The sequence below is a fragment of the Nesoenas mayeri genome, assembly GCF_963082525.1.
Source record: "Nesoenas mayeri genome assembly, chromosome: Z".
Lineage (NCBI taxonomy): Eukaryota > Metazoa > Chordata > Aves > Columbiformes > Columbidae > Nesoenas > Nesoenas mayeri.
Window position 1 is genome coordinate 56984932 of NC_137542.1, and position 18789 is coordinate 57003720.

The following is an 18789-nucleotide window of genomic DNA, read 5'->3' on the forward strand; positions in this document are numbered from 1 at the left end:
AAAACTCTGTGTAGTCTCAGTAAGTCCAGAAATCTCATGTGTACACAGGAAGAAGAACCCATCAATTTTACTTTCTAATAGAAAGTTTGGAAGCAACAAATTATGCTTTGGCTTATCAAGACGATAGAGAGGCAGCTATTCACCCTAGAGACGGCTCCCTTAGTTCTTCAGGTGCACATGCTACAGATTAATAGAGTTTCCTATGTAGTCTTAATATCTGCACAGATACAATGCAACAAGGATGGTAAAGTTAAGGATGACCTAAATAAGCTGTAATATTGACAATAGAGAGCTAAAGGGAAAAATAAAATTAAGTTCCTATTTTTTAAGAGTCTGTGTTGTGAGAGTTGAGAACTTCACATATTTTAGGGACTTTACAGTATGCCACATATTTTTAAAACTGTTTTAGCTTACAATATTCTGTGCTATTATAATTTCGTTAGTACTGCTATGGGTTTGTCCAGGTTTTCCTTTCAGAAACACATTTGCACATGCATCGTGTAGTGCTGCTCTGTTTATATAAAGAGCATGTGTGCTAGACAGAATGTGGTTACCTAATCAGAGTTGTCAGACATGCTGCTGCGTTTGTGCTGATACCCAGCAATCCTAGAAAATGTGCAAAAGTTCTTAAATTCTGTCCAGACAAAATTTTCAGACAGAACAAGAAAATGCAGACAAACAGTTGCTCTAACTGCATCGGATAGCAGCCTACTTTACATTTATGTTCTAGTAAGTGATGAGTTCTATCGAAAATTAGATAAACTACCTTCTTTGAAGAAGAAAGTAAATATTGATCTTTACACAGCTTGAAAAATGAAAATACAACAGCTTATACTCAGAGTAATCTATCCATCTCTACCCATGCCAGTGAAGATATTCTGGGTTTATACCACTATTTTTCAGATCAGAATCAGGCTCTAGACAGAGCAGTGACAAAGGGCATATAAATAACTATAGATAAAGTAGAATGAACTGGGCTGTTTTCAATATTCTAATTACTAAGTGACAGTATTTTTTTTTTTTTATTTGTATTTTTTCGCAAAAGGACCCTTCACATAAAAGAGTCAAATTTCATAACCACTGGCTGCAAGAAAACCAAGGATGTTATTAAGAGGAAATACTGAGTCATTTTTTGCTATTTCACTCTATACTCATGGCTTCATCTGGACCTGCCATAGCAACAAATGACCCCAGTGCCTTTCTTTTGCAGACACCTTTCCTGATTTCAACATTGCCACTGACGAAGAGACAGATGGCCAATAAGGATATAAATGTATGTCCTCTTTACCTCAACCATATTATCTCTTGTAATATATTGGGTGAGATCCTCTATAGGTTTAAGTCAGGACAGCTCCTTGGAGACAGCATCATCTCCAGAAATACAAAGCCTCCTGCAGTGACCAAGGGTCTGGCTCCGGCACATTACCCTACAGCAAAACGGGAAGTGGAGACAACAGCCTACTCATCAAATAAGATTCCACTGATAATGTTGCTTGAGTTTTCCAAGCCCTTCCTCAAAATCTTCAAGGCTATTTTTTTCTCACCTTATCCAGGTCAAAGACAATGATGATCAAGTCTTCCCACTATTTAAAAATAACCTAACATAATATTTAACACTACAAACTATTTTTACTTTTTATTTTACACAGAGAAGATACATGTGTGTTTGTTCTACCTTTTGCTGCATTCAGAAAAAAAAAAAAAATCAAAAGAAAGAAGCACAGAACAAACTTAAGCCCATAAAAACTTGTCAGATCTTCACAGGCTTCCAGATGCACTATGTTAACAGAAATAATAGAAGCTTGCATCCACTGTATTGTATCTGTGAGACATCATGATGCGCCTTGGATTAAGCCAATTTAAAATGTATTGAACCCTGTTTTGGTGGTGTCATACTTAGGTCTCTTTCCCCAATAATACAGTTCTGTATATTTCTGGGAATAATTTTTATTTAATTTATTTGTATTTCTGCACCAGTCTCAGTTGTAAGCCACGCAATTTTCTGTTAAGATAGCCCCTTGAATACATCTAATGCTGTCTTCTTTACATGCAATAAGATTTCACTTTCTCCAGGCTCACACTTTCAACTTCCTTGCCCAATAAACTATGTGTTTTACTCTTCATAGCCTGCCAGTTTGCCAAGATTTTTATTAACTAAATATATTCTGTGATGCCCATGTGGCACATAATTCGGAACTTTAAATGGTTTCATCTTCATTTTGAGAAGTATTACATCAATATTTACTGCTGAAAACCAATACTGTAACCTTCCCTTTCACTATTAGACTGATATTGACTTGATGAAGACTTTAATTTTTAAATAACTGCTATTTTCTCTGACCAGCACAGCCAAAAAGCCACAGCAGGAGGAGTGTGTCTGCAGTGCCTTCTTTCCTCTGATGTCCCTAGGATGCTCTGGCTTTCAGGCTGCAGCTCACAGCCACACTGCAGCTCTGCTCACTGCCAGAGACCAGAACCCACTCCAGAAAATCCACAGCTTGCGCGCAAGCACACCCACACGATAGTAAACTATTTTGCAACCAGGACACTGACTTTGAAGCAGTTGTGATTAGAACAGACTCCTGAACCACTGGCAGATCTCTCACCTTCGAGCGCAAAAGATTTGGTGTCACTATGGCTGTGTCAATCCTTCCAGACACACTCAGCTGCTGGTTGTAATCACATGCTGTAACCACTTATCCTGCTATTTCCAGACTCATTGTTCATGAACTCTAGAAAAACAAAAAGCAAAACTGTTTTAGGGGGTAAAAAAATTGCCAAATTGTCTCCTTATGAACAAGAAGGATTTCAGACAAAATCTGGGACTCAGAAATGCAACCATGCACTGGAGGCTTGGGCTCACAGATTCTGTTTCTTTTTAAACACTTGCGAGTACCTGGCCATATTAAAAACATTTAAATTCCTTGCCTGTGTCTTATGTGCACAAAATAGTTTGCATGTCATGCAGAGCACTTAGAAAGAAGATGTAAACAGACCTTTTCAATTAGCTGCAGTGGGAGCCTCAGAAATCAAATGCTAAAGTGTAGGCCTGTGAAAGCTGTAGGGGATCATTTGGGTTATTTATTTATTTATTTGCTAGTGTGGCATGTTGCCTGAGAACTAAATCGACACTGCTTCAATTTAGCCAGCAAAGGGAATAAAAAGACTTTCATTCCCTGCTTTACTTACGTAAGGAAGAGGGCAGAGGTAGAGTGGAGAAACACAAGTTCCTCCTGTGCCTGCAGAATCCAGCCACTGTTGGGAGCTGATGGCAAGCAGGGAAGTGGGGAGGCATCATATAGGCTAGAGATATGAGCTTTTCCAGAACAAGGGAGGGAGCAGGAAGTAGAGCTAAAGTCCATACTTCGGTTTCCATCAAAGTAGATGCTGCTCCTCTTGTCTAACATAGCTTAGATTGGAGATTCACAATCCAGCCCTAAAGGACTGCTCTCTTTTCTTAAGTGTGATGTTAGTGTCTACCTTGGAAGATGTTGGAGAGATCAAAAGGCTGGAAAACTCTGAGGAAATAACCCCCAGAAAATAAGTAGCACAGAAAGGGAAAATGCACGTGCATAATCAGCAAAATTGAAGGACAGTTGTAGACAACTGGGACATTTGCCTTTTCAAGAGCTGTTCTCATAAACAGAGGGACTGAAAACTTCCATTCACACCTATCTATGTAAATAAAACAAAGAGATGGCTATAGATCTCCCTCTCCCTCATGGTCTGGCACTATCTGGTACACACAGCTGGTGGTGTCCTTCCTGACCTTCACCCTGGAGATCTGCAGCCCAGTCTGAGATATGAAACTATTACCTGTGATGTTTGCTTTTCTTCCCATGCAACTAGGCAGAGAAAGGATGAGTAGAGACAGGGTACCAGAGCTAAACTTTTTCACTTTGAAATGAATGAAGGGCTAAGGAGAAAGATTGTATAGTTCCTCCCTTTCTTCCCAGAAAAAGATAGAACAATGACTTAGGCTAAACGGACTATTGCAATTTTTGTCATGCTTGCATGATATTATGTCTATGAGATGTGCTTGACCTCAGTCAGATGACCTAGCTCTCCATTTCTTCCCTTGTAAGCCTGTATAGCTCAGTAACTACTGTTTAGGTAATAACTGACATATTTTCAGATGGTAGAGATGTGGAATGCATAACTTCTAGTGACTGAATGACATGATCTTCAGTGTAACTAGTTAAACTATTAAATATTGAGAGCCATCATTTCAGAGCAAGATTAATATTGTGCAGTTGCCAAAATTGTATATGCAAATACGCTTAATTAACCATGTGCATAGTTAATGTATAATCAAGGTAATTGCATACCCAACATGAATCACTAGGATGAAAGGACAAAAAAAAATACTAGTGAGGGTTGCACGCAAGGAACTGGTTCTAGTATTTGAAACATAATAATATGGCTTATCATCCAAAGAGTCAGAAAATATTTGGTCAGATGGAAGGGCAAGATAGTTTAGCATAGCCTTGCCTGTAAACAGGGAAACTGTACTAATAGAGAGGTTAAAAGAAAAGAGGAAAGAAACTAACAGAGAAGACAAAAAACACTCTGTCTGCAAGGCAAAGATGAAAGTACTTGGATACAGTCCTGAAATACGTTCAGCATAACTGCATATAGGAAGATTTGAGAAGCACATTCAATAAGAGGATACATCTTGATAGACAGAGGAAGCAAATGTCAGATGGAGCAGGACCAGCAAAGAGCAAAATCCAGGGGGAAAAACTAGAGCCAAGTCTGTAAGCACGCAGGGTATGCAAGGTCGGAGGACATGGAACAAGACTAAGGAGAGTGCTAAAGATAGAAAGTCAAAGAGAAGGGTAAAGAAACCAGCAAAGGATTACAGTTCTCTTGAGAAGCTATAGAAGCTCTGGATCCCTCAATTTTTAAAGGAAAAATTTGGGGCTACTATAAAACCTGGGTATCAAAGTGATTTAAGGTGTAGACTTAATACCTTTTTCAGCAAAGGAATACCTGCAGTGCAGTGAATTAATCTTTCTGTGAAATATTTTCTTTGAAGTGATTTTTTTCTGCTTACTAACAAAATCGGAATCCAGCAGTTGACCTGAGATCGATATGGATGGGAAGAGAGAGCGGCATGCTCAGGACAGGAGGGTGAGCATTAACCACCCAAAAGACAGCTGCTTTGATACAGTGAAAGGTTCAATGCTAGTCTACACCACCCTCAAATTAAAAATGTCTTTCTTATGTCTAGTCTAAATCTGCCCTCTTTTAGTTTAAAACAATTACCCCATGTCCTATGTCAACAGGCCCTACTAAAAAAAACCTCTGAACATAACATCCATGTAAGAATTTATGTTCCTGAGGTTTTGCCACTTTTCCAGTGTGAGGAGGGGCGTACCATAATGGAAATCACACACAGACCCCTTTGAGGCCTGGTGGGGGAAAGTGAGAGGTTGTACAAGTTTTGGGTTCTCCCTTATCCAGTACAACTTAGTGCTTACCAGAAAGTCAGGAGTCCTTATGGCTTCATCAGCAGGTGTTTATCTTATCACAACACCACTGAAAGAGAATGAGCAAAGAAAAAAGGGGATGTCCAAGTGCCTTACTGAGCTCATGCAAGGGTGCCTTGCAATCTGGAGTACTCTGTCTGGCACCTGCACAGCTGGATGTGTCTGAACTCACTCTGCTTTTGCTCACAGGGCAAGATGACAGCCACATGCTTAAAAATGAACCTTCTCCCATTCCCTGAGGAAACGAGAGGCTAACTTGGGGTGTCTGCAGCAACTGTCGATTCAATTTGCTTCTCACTGTATTCCAGGATAACAGTCTGATTTTCTACCTGGCTACCAGCATCAACCAGCTACTAATAAAAAAATCAAAATAAGGTCCAAAGTTGTGATTTCATGCTGTGAAAGTGCAAAGTTTGCAAGTCAGCACCTGAAGGGAAGAGGCACATGATCCTAGGGGAAATTTAGGTTTTCCTCTGCCCCAGAGAGTCTGTACTGGTTTCTTGGCTGTAGCACACAGCAAAGCACAGCAGAGTGTAACATACGGAGACATTCTATACTTTCCTACTAGCATGCTCAGGTTTAGGGGTCAGAGAGCTTAAAAGCAGAGCAAGAGCACATGTTGTTTGCACTGTGGTCTAGGCCTCATGCAGATCCCCACACAGCATGAGGGAAGGACGTTTGAGCAGGCTGGAAAGCCAGGGATTTTTTTTGTTACCTGCATCTCTTTGCTAGGCCAAGACCAGGAAGAGGTGAGGCACAGGGCACTGTAGTTTGGGAAGGGTTGTGTTAGCTTGTCATTTATTTATTTATTTTATAACAGTAAGCCCTTGTGCAGTCATAGAATCATTTTGATTGGAAAAGACCTTTAAGATCATCCAGTCCAACTGTTAATCTAACACTGCCAAGTCCTTATTACAAGGGTAATCCCAGTGTGTTACCGTCACCACTGAGGCTAGGAGGCACAGTTCTGTCTGCCAGTCATTAACAATCTTATCTTGCTGCTCTTGCTCATCTCAGGTGTGTCCTTAGTGTGTCCAGCTGTCTAAAACAACATCTTGAAACTAATTGAAGTGCTTAATGTCAAAATGTCAATGCTCAGTTTTGAATTGCTGGTTTAACTCCAACTGTCATTTAAATATCACTGTGCAATAAAATATCAATTTAAATTAGAATGTTTCCATCCAAAGTAGCATTTGTGGAGGTGAGTTGATACCAACTGGAAGGAAATGCATACCCTTCAAAGGACAGGTTTACCAGCAACAGTCTAAAATTTGATGGCATTGTTGCAAACCTTGGAAAACTTTCAGGACTCAAAATCATGTTAGTCAGTTGTCTTAACTTTCTTTGATGCAAGAGGGGAATTCCTAGAAAGAAAATGTCTTTTCATGATCTTTGGTTTTAAGAAATCTGCTAAAGAGTGAACTGCAAGGGTATATTACTGTTCAAGAACATATTCTTTCTGTAACATACAATGATTAGATTTCAGGTTAAAATTTGTGTCCTTGTTATTTCTTTTTTTCCTTCTAACATTTCTATGAGACACCATTAAGTTAATAATCTTTCATCCAGCCTGTCAGACAAACGCAGATTTAGATTAAAGCCAATGGGAACTTTGCTATCAGCATTGATAAGGACAAGGTACAGCCTCAGGTTCATTGCTGTTATATTTTTACCTTACCAGTGTGGTTCAGCTGAGTGTTTGCACACCACCAACCTCACAAACTGTTGATGCAGGATATGTTGATTCCATCATTCTCCTAAATTCAGGGCATCAAACTGCGAATTCATCAGTGAAGAGCAGGTGAAGTTATGACTGGATTTAAATTACTGTAAAAATTTGTGTAGTTTTGTACTAGGAATTAATCAGAAGAGTAAGCCTAGGAATACATTCTATTTCCACATTTTATTAGAACATTTATATCATTGTTTTCTGCTTTTCTGTTTTATCTCCCCCTTTCCAGAAAGGAACTCTTTTCTTTTTTGCTCTGAGGTATTAATGCCACATAAATCTCATCTTTCTCATACCATTGATTGTCAATTCTTTTATTATTGCACTGTATTTTATATACCAGATTCTCCAATTCCCACATACATTAGGTGAGACAGAGACAAAAGAGTGAATCCTAGCTACAGAGAAACTTTTTCATTGAGTGCAAAGGGCCACAAATATGTGGGTGGTGTAATCATATAAATAATTTTGAAAGCAAAGAAAGTATATCGGGAATGCAATTGCTGAATATGTACTTTCTGTCACAGATGTTTAATATTTTTCTTCAAGGGAATGAAATCAGTTTTATTCTACCCCCAAGCTGTTAAAAATACACAGGCAAACATAAACACACACAACAGCTTGTGATAGCAATAAAGGATGAAAGTACTTTCCCATATCAGCAGTACTAGCTCCAGCTGACTCAATGTATCTTCGATCACTGTCTTTGTGGGTGCATCATTGTTATATTCTCTGAATTTCTGCTCATTAAATACATTATGCTAACAGGTAATGTTACTACTGGCAAATGTATGTGAAAAACATCTTCAGTACTTAGGAAAACGTCTTTCCCCCCTCTGCTGCTCTCCTAAAGATACAGGCCATGAGCCTGGAGCTGCATCCCTCTGTGGCCTCCTGCCCTCCTGTACACAGATGCTGGGAGGCTGAATTTATTGCTGTGTGCAACTGTTTCTGCACTGTAATTATGAGCGATGAAGAGAAACCTTCATGTAAAGCCCAGCATATGGAAATGGGAGTTTATTTTGCAGACTGAGAGAGCCAGCAGGGATTTGGACACACAAGTGATGTGGCTCTTTTCTGCCCAGAGGACCTGAGATGTTGAAGATGAGCAAAAAAACTGCACAGCCACATTATACCAGAAGTCCCAAGAGAGGTTACCTTGCAACCCACACTTGTCTGTACTCTTTAGCCAATCTCAAGTAATTTGCTCTGTGGACACTTGTATTTCCGTGTAGGATAGGGTTGTTCCATGCAAGCCATTAAAGCAGTCCTCATTTACTGGAACAACAGACCCAACTGGTTTAAAGCAAAGCATTCCTAAGCACAAATTTCACTGCACTGGTTTAAGATCACACTGTGAAGAAGACTTGCCTGCCTGGAGGGGTGACTGCCTGGTGAGAGAATTTCAGTATCTTGGTTATCTCATGTTATTCCACCTGGAGATGCTCATTTCATCTACTCCCCATGGAGGAGATAGAGCACCTTATAACCACAATGTAACCGTGCAAGGCAGAGAAACTCACACAGCATGCAGCTGGGTGTGCTGCCATCATCAGCAGAGGACATCTCACAATCACTCTGCACCTCCCACCTTGTGCCTTTAGAGAACTAGATCAGTTTTGGGAGGAAGCATGGCATCTACCGGACTGTTTTGCATGTGGAAAGTGAATTAGCAAATAATAACTGGAATGTAGTAGCATTTATTATGAAGGATGGTCTGTCTGAGGTCTTTAGTCTCAGACTTCTGCCCAGACTGAGAGGAAAAAAAAGGAGATTCCCAAATACATCTTGTTTCTCACACTTTATGTGGCACTGGTGTAGAGACAAAAAGATATTTCTGTGGGATATGTGTGGAAACCTGCTGTTGAATATGGGCATTATATTACACATCTACACATCTCATGGATTGATTGCCTTTGCTGAGATCTGTGACTTTCCAAAATTCCAGAGCTGATATCTCAGAAATCTCTGCACAGTCATTACTTGATGATCCTTTCTGCTATAGCACAGGGCCTTCCTACTGCAAAAGGACTGAAAGCTGTGCTGTATTCAATTTATCATGTAGTAAATAGGATTTCTGTGTCAGAACATTTTCTGTAATGCATCTTCGGGAGGATTGCTTTTACTGAACGGGTCTTTGCATGACAAGCTTAGCTGCTATGAGATTTGGACTCTGTATCTAAGAACTAAGTTTTGTTCTCAGTCTGACTTTCCATGCCCCACTCCCCTTTTCGCTGCCGCCTGTAGTTGGTAAAGTGCATAGTGTTGTTCTGTTAAACAGCTACTGCACACAGTCTGACTTTGTATTCTGCACATCCATAGGCATCGCCTGATGAGAGGGGGCATTGTGCTGTCAAGAGCTGCTCATTGGAAAAATACTTCTGATGATGTATAGTGCTATTGTTGTTCAATACAACTGCTTGACCAGCAAAGATGTATCCTAACTTCTGCTACAACATTCAGAGGAAAACATGTATGTCAGCAAGGGACCCTGGCATTAAATCCCTAAAGGCTTAAGAGCTGGTGAGTGGCAGAGTCCTGTACGAGCCGTGAAGTTCACCCCCTTCCAAGGAAAAGATGCATAGGAAGATATAGAAGAATCCAGAGGTCTAATTTCCTTTTCTGTGAACATCATGTCAAATGCTGCCTAGTGCAGTTTAATACTGATTAAGCCTGTAGAAGTAAGCCTTCTGCAAGAGATGAGAAAAAGACAGCAGCTGAACACAGCAGTGGGCTGGGGAAGTAATTGAGAGGTCAGAAGAGCAGCAGAGCACAAGGACACAGAAGCTGTGAGGCAAGAGCTGAGGTCTGAATTTATTTCCAAGTGGGACTGAGATGTTTAAAGTTACTAATTGTAGTGAACAAGAAGGAACCTTTGGAAGAGTAGTTAAGCTTAGCAAGGAATGATCATGGACAGAGGAGCTACATCAATAAAAACACAACTCACTGTAATTTCTTGCCCCCAAATTAAATAGCAATTATTCTGATCTTCATTTGTCCTCCAAGAGTATCTGGTACAACTCATGTTATAAATATCACAGTCCCACACTGAGAGACCCACGTACCAGAGTCATGAGATTAAACCAGCAGTGAAAATTGAAATAAGTACATTTCTAGCCTTTGCAGTAAGAAGAAAAGCTTGTGAACATGACTGAACGTAACCGATACAAATAGCTGGAAAGAGTAGTAATGAAGCATATGAGCTACCCTTGTATTTCAGTGACAGCCCTTACTTCAGCCTACTGGTTGTGGCAGGAAAGATCAACCTGGGGTATTGTAGGACAAAAAGAGTTCTCAAGGGCCCCCAGGACGGTGGCTCATAGGACTGCGAGAGGTATCCTGTATCATTCTTCCTGGGGGAAGGCAACCATTGAAGGAAATTTCGATGTGATGACACTAACCCTCCTTGGCTACCTGAGGGGAATGGGCTACCAAGAGTCCAGCTCTGCCTTGTCAGCATAAGAGATGATAAACACAAAGTTAAGCCTTTCAAAGAAGTGGAATTGTTACAGACTTTATGTTGTGTTTAGAACAGCCTTTTTGCTTGCTTTCTCTTCATTGTAGAAGAAAACTCACTCAGATCAGTATGAACATGAAGTTATTGGTGAATGTTTTTTATTATTTTTGCAGAGTTGTTTTATATACAGTGTCTACCTGCAATGTCACAAGAATATTGTGGAAACACCCTCATGCTGCTTTACAGTATTGACATTCCCCAGCTCTGAGACCTCCATCAGTGGAGCTGAAATACTTTTATTAGGAAGTGGTTACACCTGCATAGCCGATGAGAAAACTGAGCCATAGAGAAGTGACTTTCAAAAGCCTCTCAGCCATGCAGGGTTCAAACTACTCAGCAGAGTCCAGACCTCTGCGGTCTTGTAGGTTTGGTTGGTGCCTCTACCCCATCTGTGCCAGAGGAGCAGTCGTAGGCATTGCAAAGGCCATCTTGGTATCTGTCTTACGTTGCAGTGGGTTCCCTATCTTCAGCATAGAAGAACACAGTGCAAAACAGGCACTGGAAGGCGTGAATATAAGAATTTGGGTTAGTACAAGCGTTTGTCTGTACCTTAGTGGAAGGGCTCTGCTGCCTGAAAAGCTGCCACAACAGTGCTTCTGTTTGTTATCCTGATGCTCTGCCTGTTCCCTTTTCTGTCTTGTTACTCCTTTAAAACAGACTGTGAAACTATTTTGATAAAAACTCCTTGTCGTTTTTCAACCCTAGCTAGCAATGCAACCATGATAGCTGATCACTCACACCCTCTCTACCCCGTAATAGGGGAGGGAATTGAAAGGGAAGGGAGAAACTTGTATTGAGATAAACACAGCTTAATAAAATAACAAAACACTAATACACTATTAGTAAATATATATTAAAAATAGAAATAAAAGATACTCAAGGTAATTCCTCACAAACTCTGTCCATAACTAAGCAGCCAGTCCCAGCAAGCCATACCTGGTCCTAAAGTCAATCCCAGAGAGAGAAAAAGAGGAAAAAGGCAGAAAGGCTCAGAGGCCTCTGCAAAATGGCAAAATGTCAAACTAAACGTCCTGACCAAAACTTCCCCAGCTCGAGAGACAAATGGAAGAGTGGAAAGAAGAAGGCAAAGAATAGGCAGAGAGATCAGAAGACCCCAAATCCAGAAGTTCCCAACTCTCCTTAAATAATTAGCATGACACTAATGCGATGGAATACTCTTATTGATCGATCTGGATGTCAGTCAAGCTCTGCCTGACCTCTGCCTTGCTGTCTCACACTTGTGGGCAGAGCACTCAGAATGTCCTTGGCTCTCAGACCAGAGTAATTAAAAACTTTAACTCTGTGCTGGGGTGTTATCCACTTGTTCTCAAACTAAGTCCAAATGATGAGCATGCTATCTGTGAGAAAGAAAAGTTTCTAACTGCATGAAGAAATTTTACCCATTTTCAGTCAAACCAAATCAACAGAGACAGCAAAGTACAGACAAGACTATGTCTGTTGGAAAAAACCAGCTAAAATTATCCTTAGGTTGTTCTGCTAGCAAGAATGGAGGAAAAAAAAAATGGAGAAGAAGGATTAATTGGAAAGGGAGTGTACCAGAGAATTATACTTCATTTTACTAACATTCAGATAGCAATCTGAGTGCTGGCAAGACACTCACATCGAATTCTTAAGGCTTCTGTGGTACATGTGTTTGATTATTGTTGTAGGAATAAGCAAGAGGTTGTTCTAACATTTGTGTGTCGTCTGCAAAGAAGTCACATCAACCCTATTGTCAAAGCTAGTTAATTTGTATACCGAAATCAATGGTCTGGCTATCCAAAACCATTTCATTAGTTGTCTAAATACAATTTAATTTCATTTTATCCACCTCCACTTGAGCATATAACTCAACATACTTGTCTGAGATCTCTGGGTAAAAACTGAACTAAGAGCCGTATTCAATGGTAATGCAGTTCTCAGGGGTTTTTTTGTTTGTTTTTTAATGCAACAATACAAATATGTTATTTACTCTGTGGTAGATTATGGATGTGAAACTGCTAGCTAGACAGTGTAATAAAAATTAAATCTTTGCCCGATGGGCTTAGATGGAACTTGCAGGAAGCAATATAAATAAAATGTATTATTCATTTCTTCCTTGCTTATTTGCTGTAAGGATGTGAAAGTTTGCTGTTGAATTTGCTTATGATTTCAGAGTGCAATAAAAATGAAATCAATGGCCAATATGTCCAACATTTAGAAACAATTCTTCATGCTATAAAACTTTATTTCCTATGGTGCCTTTCATACCAACTATATCCCAACAGGTTATGTGTACTGAAAGAATACAATTACAGAGATAAATAATAAATAGTAAAAGGGGAGTGCAATTAAAGAGGTGCTGGCAAGGGGAAAAACATAACTAATATACTACAGAACAAATGTTTCTCTTATTTAGCTTTGTAAAAGGATATTGGCACATAATTATTAAATTGGTGAGTTCCTGTTGGAAGTGTTGAAACTCTCAGCATACTCCATTTTCACAGGCCACAGTCAGCAGCAGTTTATCAACTGCTGCACTGGAGGATATGTTAATGTTTAAAGGGCATCAAATCAGGACCATAAAAGCTATTGCAAGTCTTTTGCTTTCACTGTGTTTTGGATCAGGCTTAAGTGTACTTATTAAATCAATAATATACATCTGTTTTTTTTCATCTAGATCTCTACACCAAGAGAAAAAAGCCCCTAAAGGCCTTTTGCAACAATGACAACAACTCACCAAAGGAAGAGAAAAACAGGATTGGACTAGACACATTAAGAAAATGAAGGCTGAGAGAATTATTTCTGTCTATGATTGTTTTCTGATATTAAAAAAAAAGAATGAAAAAACTTATTTAAAATAAAGGGTAGTGCTGACATTTTAAAAAATGGTTGCAAACAGGCGCATGGTGAATTTAATCTGTAAATCACAACATTAGTGATCAGCAAAGGAGTAACTATCTGAGTAAATCCTCCAACACAACTACTCAAGGGGCAAGAATAAATTAGTTTCCAGATGCAGCTGGACTGGGTGTAGGTGAGTGGTGTCCCACAGGAGGTCAGACCTACGACCCAGGAAAGCCCCTTCCAGCCATTGTCCCACCTTCCTAAAATACTACTGAACTAAACAGCTGATTTGGGTCTATTCAAAATCTTTCCAACTTAGAGAAAATCTTCTTTCTATTCCTGTCTCAACCATCTTTCACAAACTCTTTTCTTCCTCAGTTTCCCAAATTTCCTTCTGCTCTCCCAGATTCAGCTCCTTCCTAACTCGAAAGTCAGTATCTAAAGCATTTCCTCAGCTGCTTTCTTATCACTGCATGGCAAATCTCCCTGCAGTACACATTGTGCAGCCAGAGTTTCTAGTGCCTCTTTCACCCTAGGACTGCTAGAAAGTCTCCCCTGAGACATAGCAGAAGTAGAAAAATGAAGTCAAAGAACTCCAGATTTTAGCAGCAGCTGCTGAAAACATGTTGAAAATACAAACGGATTTTCATTCTGCAGAAGGATGACAACTTTGTGATAAGTTTGGATTAAAAAGGGAGCACTAAAAAACTTGTTACCAGCAAGGAAGATAAACCTTATTATTCTGTCTTAACACTGCAATAGCCATAAAAGTTCGGATCATCTGACACACCCCCCAAAAAGATACTGTGATTTCAGAGAAACATTAGCTATAGAAGGCAGCTCTCACTCCTCATTTGAACTTTATCAAAGGATCTGCCGGGCAGGGCTGTGAAAACACAGAGGTTTCCCCTCCCAGCAAAAGGCACTTCTAAAATATGCTACTCTAAATAATTTCTATATTATTTTCTCAAGCTCTAACTGAGCAGATAGGTGGAGGGAGAACCATTCTGAAGGATGTAATAGTGAAGACTCTTGAACATAAGCTTCTTCCAAGTAATCTGAATCTGGGTCCTGCAGTCTCTCTTCTACCTCTCTCTATAAACTTGTACTGTGTAGACACCATGACAGGCCTTAAAGTGTATTGCCAAATGTAACAAATACAGTAACCTTGTTCCTAGGCCTTGATATCAGTCTGGTAGTCCTCAGCTGAACACGGAAAGGTATAATAAGGTCCAGTGTTTAAGTAAAGCTAGACAAATTCAATGTGAAGAAACATGCACCTTTTCAACTATGAAAGTAATTACATATCAGAACAACACACCTATTATCATAGTAGATTTTTCAGTCTGTCATTGAAGATTGGGTGTCTTTCTAGAAACTATGCTACTCTGGGCAAAGAAACATTCCACTCAACAGCTCTAGAGACCTTTCCAAATGTGTGTTTTTAGCCACTGTATGGTCTGTATCTCTGGCCTCTGTTGTAAAGGAAAGGATGTCAGATTTAGTCTGCATTTAGTAAAAAGAAAAGGAAATAAAATCTTAGTAAGCCATTTCATGAGCAGTTTTACTACTGCAAAAGTAACAAAACTCATATTTTCACTGTGAATGTAGTTTATCAACTTCTAGAGCAGGGGCTCCAAAATTTAGCTGCCTAGATATCACAGAAAGGGAATTCCAGAGAACAGTGCTAGCTGTGGAGGCAGTAATTGCAACAGCTTTCAGCTCATGCATCAAGCACTGTTGTCTCTCCTGAAGCAGGAGCAGTAGTGTGTAGAAAAATGAAAATATACTAATACTCAGGCAATTAGAACTCCATATCTTCAGTGAAATAGTTAAAAAGCAGATCTTCCTGCGTTAAGCAGAGTTAACTTGAATGCATGTGGTGACCTCTACATTAGATCTGACATATGTTTAGAGAGGGAAGAGCTGGAAATTTGAAAGCAAAAGTTTTCCTTACAAAGGCTTTTCCCTGCACCAAAACAAACAAAGAAACAAACAAGCAAACAAAAGCCACCATGAATAACAAGATATTGTGACCAACTCTGAAAAGAAGCTCTGTGTTGTGAACCGTGCAGAGAAGCACCAGTTCCCAAGGTGGTTTGTTCACTCATGTCCCCTGTGGTCCACTTAGGTATTTACAACTTGATTGAAGTTACAACTTTAAGAGAGACCAGCTTGCAAAAATAAATTCACACTGAGGTCTAGATTAATAAATGTGGTTTGAAATATTAAGTTTATCATACAGTACTATCTCAAGCATCTGCATACAGATGAGTAAAGCATTTATATTTAGCAAAACTATTTATTTTAAAGACAGTGAACTTTTATAGGTGAAAGAAGTGCAAGTTGAGCAGGATGACGGCTATCACTGGCTTTGTGAGACATCTAGTGGAAAAAAAGGCTATTGTAGTGGATTTTCAGTTGCTCACACACACACTAATACAGGAGACAGACGATCCTACATTAAAGAAAATTGTTGTGAGAAACACAAGGGAACTTGCACTCGAGTGCCTGATAGGAAGGTCATCTGCTACTTCAAGTGTGTTTCCTAGAGCACGAACTCTGTCTGCCGTTCCATTGCAGCCTGGCACCACCAGTGCAGCAGAAAAGGCATTCCCTCTGGCTAAATTATCGTATCATCTGGCATATTGATACAGGGTAAAAACTGCAGAGGAAGTAGAGCAGCCCAGGTGTCAGCATGGCACCTTCAGCATGTTCCTGGGGTCGTGTACAGCCCATTCTCTCTGCTTACCTTTTACTCTTCATTCCCATTGTTACTTCTCCTGGCCGTAAGGATGTATGCAGGCTATAGTGGGTCACAGTGTAGATTTAACTAGTTCAGTGTCCCTCTCCAGAAACAGCCTCTGAAGAGTTACAGGCAGTCCCACAGTACTTTCCCAGTCTCCAGCAGTTTCTGCCTCAGAAACCTCTCTGCCAGAAATGTTACCGTTGTGTCAAGCAGCATTTTCTTCCTCCCTCCATTCAACTAATTAATCATGTTTTCTAATCCATCCTAACTCTTGGTATTCATAAACTTATGCCAATGTTTCCACACTTCAATCCCTGTGATGAAATACCTCCTTTTGACTGACATTATCTTGTTTTATTTAACATCTCCCAGTTCTGGTATTATTATGAAAAAGAATGGGCCCTCTTTCTAAACACCTTCTCTGTATCACTCACAGTTGTATACCCACTTTTTCTGTTCTCCCCTCTAATGTATGTTTTTTTGCAGGCAGTAGAAACCTTGCCTATTTAGTTGATTCTTGTACACATGCTGTTGCAAGTATTTGCTCATCTTTGTCACCCTTCGAAATATCTTTTTTCTTTCTTTCTTTCTTTTTTTTTTTTAAGTTCTGCTATGTTCTCTCAGCAATGTGAGTTCTGAACTGGAAACAGTGGTCAGGATACACTTACATCACAAATTTTTGTAGTATCATAATGGTATTTCCTTTTTGCTTGTTTTTTCCTAGTAACTCTTGCTATTCTATGCTTAAGTAACTCTGCAAAGTAAAATGGCATTTTCAGAGAAATACATTATGAATCTCCTTCCAGGGAAATAATAACTAGTGTTGATTCCATCACTGTGCCTGTTTTTTTTTTTTTCTCCAAATGCATCATTTCATGTTTGGCAGCACTGGATCTCACTGGGTATTGCACCCTCCAACATACCAGCAGCAGGAAATTTTTCTGCAAGGCAAGTAATCCTTCATAGCAGTTTCTGAGGTTTAGGCTCTGACTAATTTACTACCATATGCAAAAATTGTAATCTCCTTCTCACTCGTTTTTTCTACATCATTTATGAATATGTCAAATAGTAAAGATCCTAGGACAGATCTGCAGAGAACTGAAAAAGCTGACTTCTTGTTACTCTTTCTTTTTACCTGTAATCAGGTATGAATCCATGGAGGACCTTTAATCTCATTCTGTCATAGATGAGGGTTGGGCTTATTTTGTCACTTTGAGAAATCTTGTCAAAAGCCTTCTGCAGATGAGCATGTGTCCACACAACCAAGAGATTTTTCAAAGAGTTCCAACACATTCCTGAGGTGCTATTTTCTTCCAGTAAAGGCACACAGCTCTTTCTCCACTATGGCATGTAAATCCAGGTCTCTACCAGACCTAAGTTTTTAAGCCAGCATCTACCAGCTTTTCAAATAAGTCTTATTTAGGCTCACTAGTCTGTTATTTGGTACCTGTGCTGCTAGCATGCCTTCCAAATGCCAGATGCAACCACTTCGCAAGCACAATCAAGTGTAAGCTTTGTGCTCATTATCCTAAAATGACTTTTACATGAATATGAGGAACATAATTAAGACGAAAAAGCCCTAGTTTTATAGCATCATTCTTGTGAAGAAGAAATAAGATGAAGGCCATTTTGCAGTGGTGTCATGGAGCCCAGACTGGGCTCCCCTGCACTCTCTGTTCCATCATGCTCTTTTATATTATCCCTCATCCCCAGCGCTTGCCCCAGGCAAGAGAATACCCACCCTTGGGGTACATAACAATTCAAGAACAGAGGGCAAATGACAACCAGCTTCTACAGCCCTGGAACTAGGCTATATTAAATATGGATATTCCTGTCAGAATATCTCTGGTTCTTTTAAGGCCCATATCACTTGTCTCTCAGAAATAACTTAGCATTAGATCAATGACCACTGGGAACAATGCCAGCCTGGGACAGGAGCCTTTCCTCTGATTTCAGTGAGCTCATAAAACATGTGTCAGGTTAAACACAGGTAAATGAGAGCAAGCTAAAATGAGGGAGACCAGTTTCTGGTTTTGACTTTGCACAAATCAGTCTTGTATATCCCAGGTCTCCTTTCCCAGTTTTTCTGACCCTAAATCTCTCTTCAAACACAATTCTTTTAGAATAAGCTCAAGCTTAATTTCTGCAAAATTTTTTTAGTTCCCCAGGGTAACATACGTATTTGGATGCTCACCTGTCTTCATGAAACAGCTAATAACTTAGGACAGAGCCCTTAATTTTGTGTATATTGTCAAGTCAAGTAAATAAAGGCAAGTAATTTATTTCATTCTTATTTGAACAGTATGTCTTGCAAAGACCTTCCTCCTCCTCTTTAAAATGCAGTTCATTAAAGAATAGAGTTTACCTCATTTTTAATTATCACTTCACTATCGAGGTTCACTAATAAATACTCATGTATTAAGACTAAGCAAGAGCACAGCCTGAAAGATCAGCTTTGTATCCTGCTTTGAAGGTT